We start from the raw sequence: 8,441 nt of genomic DNA, 5'->3' as shown, positions 1-8,441 counted from the left end.
TGTTTGCTTCCCCTCATGGTCTCAATATGGCTGCTATAGCTCTAGTTATCCTCTCTAATCACAATGACATTCAAAGGCATGGAGAAGAGAGTATTATCCTTGTCTCTTTTTATCAGTGAGGATAATTCTTCCAGAAAGCCTCCTAGACTTCCTCAGAACACATCTCTCTTAAACCAATCACAAGCAAAGGGGAATGGGATTGTAATAGTTGATTTACAGGCTTCATCTTTTATCCCTACGCCTTGGCCTACATGCCCTGAGCTTAGTACCAGCCCTGAACCCCAACAGAACTTGGATTCTCACAGCCAGGAAGGCATGATGTCTTGTCTGAGTAAGCAACCAACACTTTCAGCAGATTCACCATGTTTCCTGCTTAAACAGGACTTCACAGCCCAGCAGCTGAAGTCCCAGCCCCTTCACCCAGAGGGTACTTACTCAGTCCCTATTCAAGGGGACAAGATCACATTTGCCAGCAAAATTCTCTTAGAGCATCTTATACTTTTCCTTCATCACATCTTGTCACCTTTTTGTAATTATACATGAATCTGGTTTCTGTGTAACTTCCATTCATACTGCAGCTGTTTCTCTCACCATTGTATCCAATACCTAGCCCAGTACTTGGACTCAGTAGTTTTCATAAATACTTGTTGAATGGAAAAAAAAAATATATATATATATACACATACACCTGTCAAAGGCAGCAAGCAGAGATTTCCACAGTTAGATATTTAATTTGGCAAAAGCAAGTTTTTATGTAGCTATCAAAAGAGGTTGAAAGAATTTGGAACCTCAACATCACCCACATTTTGTTAAAGGACTAATTGCCAAGCCCCGTGTGCATGTGGGACCATTAGTAATTCTGTAGCTATGCAAATTAAAACAGTGATGTATGATTTATAGCTTTAATAACATTCTGAAGGCTCTTAAATTTTAATCACTTGCAACATCCTTTTTAATATTCAATTACCTTATTAACTAATTAGGTCACTTGCTGAAAAAGCACATAAGGCTGGTGCTATTTTAATATCAGCTGAGCCTCACAAAATACCTTTGAAATGGTGCAAATGGTTTATTTATTTTAAACAGATCATTAAGATGCTATAATTAATAAACCAATTATGAAAAAAAAGCCCGATAGTGATAGATGCACAAGTACAATAGCAGTGTCCGACGGATTAGTCATTTTTATATACGTACATCAAGGGGCAAAACTTAAATGAAACCCCACTGTAAAAAGGGCTTTCCTAAATAATTAATTTGTGCAATGACTGATAACCCTATCATGGCAAACCTAACTTGAGGCCTATTCATTACGCAGACCTGGAATGTGTACTTTCGTTTCATCTAATGACAGACTGGATGGAAAACCCACGGCAAGCCAGTCTTGGTGTTCCTTGATTACTTACAAGGGCCTTAATTTGCAGACAGAGCCGGGCACTTCGGTATTGGTACTTATCAGTGCGTTGGAGTGGGCCAGGCCTCCCAGAGGAGAATCAGAAAGAGGCGCGTGTGGGGTCAGCCGCAGCTCTGCTTATTGATTTCTCAGCACTGTGTGAAGGTCTTCAAAGCAAACAATGTGAACAAAGAAAGCTGAGCCCCGTCCTGCAGGGATTTTTCACCCAGTATTCTCAAAGGAGTTCATGCATGGCAGCGCTAACCCACAGGGCTAACGCACGCAGATGTTCAAGTGTGACTCTGGGTTGGGCAGGGCAGCTTTCAGGCTTGGAGTGGATTTTTATTTCTAGGATCAGGGTGAGGTAAGAGCAACCAAATCCTTTTGCTGGTCTGGGAAAGAGCACTGTCAACTTCTAGTGGCCAGGTCATTTTTGTGGCTAACAGAAATATAAAAATAAAACCCTAATGGCCACTTCTATAGACTGTTTACTATCTTTTTAGCAGACACTGTCCATGGCCTGTACTACCTCTTCAAATATCCTCACCAGTCTCAGAATCCACTGAATAATTCTCTCTAGAGTTCCTTCCCATCTAAATTCTGTGGTTCTATCTCCTCCCACTCTCCTCCGCCCTTTGTATTGTATATTTGAGGACATTCATACTGTCAACGCTGATTTACCAAGTGCTAGGACCAGGCCCTGTTCTAGACGTTGGAGACACGGGGGTAAAAAGGACCTCCAAGTTCCTTGCTCTCATGGGGAGACAGACAATCCACAAGGCTGAAAAATATAAATGAGAAGTTTAGACAATGCAAATGCCATTTTTAAAATGCAGCAGCCAGGTGAGGTGGTGCACACCTGTAAACCCAGCAACAGGCTGAGGCAGGAGGGTCACAAGTTCAAGGCCAGCAGGGGCCTTTTAGGGAGAACCTTTCTCAAAATAAAATATAAAAAGGGCTGGGGATGTAGCTCTGTAGTAGAGCAATCCTCTGGATGGCAATTTTATAATCTAATAATAATAGAATAAGAAGTGAGTGGAGGTGACTGGGGAAGGCGGATGAGAGAGACACGGGGAGGCTGGGTGGGCTGCGAGTGGAGGTGGCATTGTTATGTTGCCTCTGCTGTCGTTTTGCCAGTGTGAGCACTTATTTGCAATCAGACTCTACAAACTTCTATGAATTTTGTTGTTACGCTATGTCCTGGGAGGTAAAAAACTTGCAGATGAAGCTGTTTTTCATCCCTTTCTTCTTTCCTGCCGCTGTCATGCTCTGGAAATGGTTACAGCTATGTTTTATGTATTTCCAATCTGTTTTAGCACCTTCATGATGTGTTGATGGAACTTTAAAATATTCATAAATTTCCACACTGTCCCATGGATGCTAAGTTCTTTGGAAAGCACAGCCTGATGTGGGTGCTGCTTTAAAACATAGGGGGAAATGTCATACTGCCTGAGTCCCCAAGGGAAACACCAGAAAGGAACCCCATAGTCTCCTGTGATGAAATAGCCTTCCAGAACACTCCCTCCCTGGGCCCTTTTTCTGGACTTTTGGGACTTTTTTTTTTTTTTTTGGTAGTTGTATATGGACACAATGCCTTTATTTTATTTGTTTGTCTTTAATGTGATGCTGAGGTTCGAACCCAGTGCCTCACGCATGCTAGGCAAGTGCTCTGCCGCTGAGCTACAGCACCAGCCTGGGACTTTTTAATACGCCCTGGAAACAGCAGACAATTCCAGCACTAGCTGAATTATCTCTCAGAGATGTAAGAAAATTCCTTTCAAATGAGACAAGATATTTGCAAACTTGATGCTCATGAATAACTATATTGGTGAAGGAAATTCCACCAGATTCAAATGTTGTTTCCCTCTCCACCAACCCCAAATGGGTCCTAATTATGAATCTAAGTAAAAAGTATGTACTAGCCACGCTCCAGTATTAAGTCTGAGAAGAGCGGTGAGCTTGGCAGTGACATTGAACAAGCAAAAGTTCTATATATTTTTCATGTCCTCACAGGAGATAAGAAGGCCCTTTCAGAGTCATCACAAACATCTCCATTCTCATTATCATGGCTAACTCTAAGTACCACGGTTCAAAACAGACTCTTCTTATCCAGTCTTTGTTTTATTTGATCACTGGCATTGGAACAGCTTTACAATCTGTAAAGTGTCATCATGGACATTGACGTCCGTCTGTCACACTGAGTATTAAATAGGTCCCGTCTAAGAGAACAAAGTACTGTAGACCACTTTTATAGAAAAAATTCATTCTAAGTTATAAATGATGACTGAGACAATCTGGGGATACTTCTTTTATGGTTGGGATCTTCTTTTCTCTTTAAATTTGGAACTGAATCAAGATGGTTGAGTTTTGAGATCTTCAAATGATATGTTTTTTTGTTGTTTTTATTTTTGTTAAAAAAGCCTGTGAGCCTTCAGATAAGGGGGTATTATGGTTCTGCAATGTTCCCCAAAAGCTCATGTGATGGGAAATACAACAATATTCATGAGTGAAACGATTGGCTCATGAGGGCTTTGACCTCATCAGTGGGTTAATCCATTTGATGGATTAATAATTTGAATGGACTACTGGGAAGTGGCAACTGTAGGCAAGTAGAGCCTACTGGAGGAGGCAGGTCACTGGGTGTGTGACCTTGAGGACTATATGTGTCCCTGACACCTTCCAGTCTTTCTTTGTCTGTTCCCCTACAAGCTTCCCTCCACCAGGCCCTTCTGCCATGATGTTCTGCCTCACCTGAGGCCTAGAGCAATGGAGTCAGCAATTCAGGGACTGAGAACTTTGAAACCATGAACCAAAATAAACTTTTCCTCCTCTAAGTTGTTCCTGTCAGGTATTTTGGTCACACCTGAAAAGCTGACTAACACAGCAGATGACCCCCTAGACACACACTGTATACTAGTTCTTTGGGGTCTTTTGTCCTTCCTTAGGCACAGAGGTGAGAGGGCAAGTGTGCCAGAGCAAACAGCCCCCACCCCACACATCAATAGTGTCGGTCCTGAGTCTAGCAACTCCTTCCTCACATCCAGCAGTAAACTCGTCTCTTTGGTAGGATTATCTATAAACAAGTTTTTAGTGTATCACTACCAAATATGAAAACAGATTCTTATATTATTGTCAGGCTATATATTAATCAATATTAATCATGAGTCATAAGTTTTCCTATGTTTTGTATAAAATAAACACAAATGAATATTCCATGCTTGGTGTGGCCTTGTGGGTTATCTGGCATTCTCCCCAGGGCATGCATGAACCTCTCTGGAAGGTCACTGCCCCGAATCATGAAGTTAGGTGAAGAAACATGGACTCCTACAGACATGCGTTCCTGTGGAGGCAGTCCGTGTGCTGCTGGGAGCAACTTGAGAGCACTGGGGACATTTCTTTCCTAAGAATCTGGATGGAAAATGCAATAAACAAAAAGTTTGGCCTTTGACCAAAGTTTGCACCAGAACTTCTGAGTGGAACACTGGTCCGAGATTACCAAGGGACATGCAGTCCCTTCATACTCCAGGGTTTCCCAAAGGTCTGCCCTTTTCTTTGTGACCATCACAATTTTGCCATGTCAGAATATCATGCTATTGTTAGTTTAGAAATAATTTTCTCTAAATGTTCTCACAGTTATGCAAATGAATACATTTTAAAAGGGTCTTTTCTATCACTACGGTAAATGAAGTGCCAGCTCATTTGCCATAAATAGAAAGCAATCAAATAGTTAAGGGAGTGATTATACATTTAAAAATATTTATTTATGTATTACCAAAGCTCATGCAACAATACCAAAACCAGCAACAGCAAAACCAAAATACTGTTGGGAAATATTGCCTTCAGCTATTGAAAAGCCAAACCCTGTATTTGCCAGATCTTTCTTGGATGGGTTTTACTGGCTGTCGCCGCCTGTAATCAAACAACAGGTTACATCCTTAGCTCCATCACATGTTTTACTTTTCCATTTGGAGGCTATAAAATCAACAGCTCAGCACTCTGCCAGGGTTTTCAGATCCAGCCTCACTCTGCCACTGACTGACATTCTGTGTGATGGGGGACCTCAGTTCCCTCACCCATGCACTAATCTGGTCAATTCAAAATCCATGTTATTCTCAGCCCTTCAAACACTTACAGGTCTCATTTCCAATACCATAGATTTGTTTTGTTTTCAGAAAAATTATCTCATTGGGTTTTAGTGGCACTAAATATTCAAGAATTTAATTTTCTATCTCAAGAAATATTTAGTCTAAGTTTGTTTTCCTAGGTCTATCGACCATGTTATAGAGCTTCAGTTTCTCTTCCTGGACATGGGCTAACATGTTTATTATTTAGTCTAGTGTAGCTGAAACATGGTGGACAGAAGAGAGGTGTTTTGTGAGCGTGTTTATTTTTAAAGGATAAGCATATGCTGTATGGCAGAAGAACAATGTGTGTAATCCCAGAAAGGTGTGAAGTACCCTTCACATAGCAGATATGGACTGAGTACTGTGGCGGTCAAGTACAGACACAGAGTCCACAGGGCCTGAGTACTCCATGATGGCAGGGTCTTGGAGAAAAGATGGGTACACAAACCACACTGCGAAGCAACACATGGCCATTTCACCATACCTAGAAAGGTCGCACCTTCAGCAGGTGTGCAATAGCGTGAGCTTTGGAGTTGGGCAGATCTGGTATGACTATTGAGGTTGCCAGGGCCTTGGGCTGCCATTTTCTTTAGTACCACTGAGCCCCAATTTGTTCCAGATCTGTCAATGAGACCTATGTGGTGGGTTCATGTATTACTTCAGTAGCAGTTGAATTAGTCAAGGGTCTTCTGCAAACCCTTTTGCTGTGCACAATTGTCCTGGGGGAGATAATGGAAGACCCAAATCTGCTATTTCCTATCTGGATGATTTCCTTGCTTCTCATAATGGGACTTTTGAGTGTGTCCCCATGTTTACAGACTCAGTGCCATAAAATGACACTCCATTTAGACTCACTTCTTTATATATTATACATAATTATGAAAGTTTGCATGCATATATGGCTGCCTAGGGCTAGGGACACAAAACCACAGGGATTTTTCAAGGTCAATTTTATCTGCCATATTCTTGCTTCCACAATCAAACCCCCAGAGAAGTCGTAATTTGTCTGAAATAACAGCCCACAGGTTATTGTGACAGGTCAATAGGATAACACATGTAAGCTTCTTGGCATGGGCCTGGCACACAGTTGACAACAGAGGTTAATGTAGTTACAGTTGTGAGGTTGCTCTAATTGTTTCCCATCCAGAGCAGGAGCTCTCTGACAGTGCCTGCTGTATGGTTATTATTAACCTAATTGTTCAAGGGAGGGGAAAGAGAGGACAATTACTCAGTTTTAACAGAGAAGAATGGGTCATTGAGGGCCAAGACCTGAGTCCAGGTGAAGGCTTCTTGGAAGTTAGTGCCAGGATTAGCATGGAACAGCGTGTATGTGTGTATGTATGTGTGTGTGTGTGTGGGGGGAATTCAGGCACCAAATGTGCCAAGAGGGAGAAGTGATTTCCTTGGTTGGTGCATGTGAGAGGAGCAGAGAATAAGTCTGGAAAGGCAACCTATGGTGAGATGGTGAGATGGCCTTGGGTGTCCAAGCTTGATCCCAGGGGGGAAAGGGATCACGGATAGTTTTTGAGCTGAGAAGGTGAACAAGACCTTGGGAGTGAAGGAGAGGCTAGAAACATGGAAACCAGCAAGGGGGCCCGTGTACGGTGTCTGCGAGAAGTCACTGGGAACTCAAAGGACTGTGGCGCCAAAAGGCAGGCTGGGACTTTAGCTATTTAACAATATAACATACAACTTTGACAGAGGGAAACACCAAGGTCTCAGATTTTACTCCCAACTGAAACCACTAAATCTATCATCTGCCTCAAAAAGTTGTGGGATGTGGTGAGGACAAGGGGAAAAAAATAATTTAACACTAAAAGGGAGTTGTCTGTGAATACATTACAAGGGGAGGACAAGGTGACCAAAATTTTGTAGGCAGTCTTTTGTCTTAAAAAAGAACATTTAGCTCACTTGTTCTTCCTTCCTTTCTCCACCTACCTACCTACTTACCTTTATTCCTGCCTTCTTTCTTCCCTCCCTCCCTCCCTCCCTCCCTCCCTCCTTTTTGGTAGCAGGTTGACCCCCAGGGTGCTCTGCCACTGTACTACATCTCCAGCTTTCTTTGAGACAAGGTCTCTCCAAGTTGCTGAGGCTGACCTTGAACTCAAGATCCTCATGCCTCAGCTTCCTGAGTGTCAGGGATCACAGGTGTGTGTTTCTGCACCCAGCATGGTTTTTAATCACAACTGTATTGAAAATGACAGGAGCTTGAGAAGGCACTGGAATTCCTTCATACAAATGTCCTTCCACCTGCTCAGGGCTAGAGAATATTATTGCATACCCAAATACAGGATTTCCTGTTAGATTGTTGTATAGAATATTGTTTTCTCTACAAAACCCCTTCCCTTTGTCACTGAGCCAAGCCATCATTTTAGGTCTTTTGGAGCTTGCCTTTCATCTGTAACATGACACATAAGGTGATCATCATGGTGGGGAAATGAATCTTACATCCGCATGGGGAAGATAATGATTCTGGAGAGGTTCAAGGTGATTCTGTTTAACAAAAGAGTCACCCACACACCTGGGAGCTCAATGCTTTCACATTTGTATTTGACAACATGGTTTCTTTCAATGGCCACTGTAATTCTCAGATTCTCAGGTTGTGATAGAATCCGTACTGGCTTTTGTGGTGAATGAGTGCGTCTTAACCTCCACTTCCTGCTTTTCTTTGCCATGCTGGGGTCCAAACCCAGGGCCCTGTGCATGCTAGGCAAAGTGCTCTATTGCTGAGCCACATCCTACCCTCCCCATTATTTTTATTTATTCTCCTGGTATGAATTTTCAAGCCATGAAATGAGAAAGAAAGAATAAAGGCTAAGGTTTTACTGGACTTGCCCTGGTAAAGGCTAAGGAGAAAATGGAATCTGATCAAGGGCTCTATGTCAAAACAAGGAGAACAGAAACCCAAAATGAGCCAAATGAGA

The sequence above is a fragment of the Spermophilus citellus genome, assembly GCF_964194105.1.
Source record: "Spermophilus citellus genome assembly, chromosome: 1".
NCBI lineage: Eukaryota > Metazoa > Chordata > Mammalia > Rodentia > Sciuridae > Spermophilus > Spermophilus citellus.
This window is presented reverse-complemented; position numbering follows the sequence as displayed.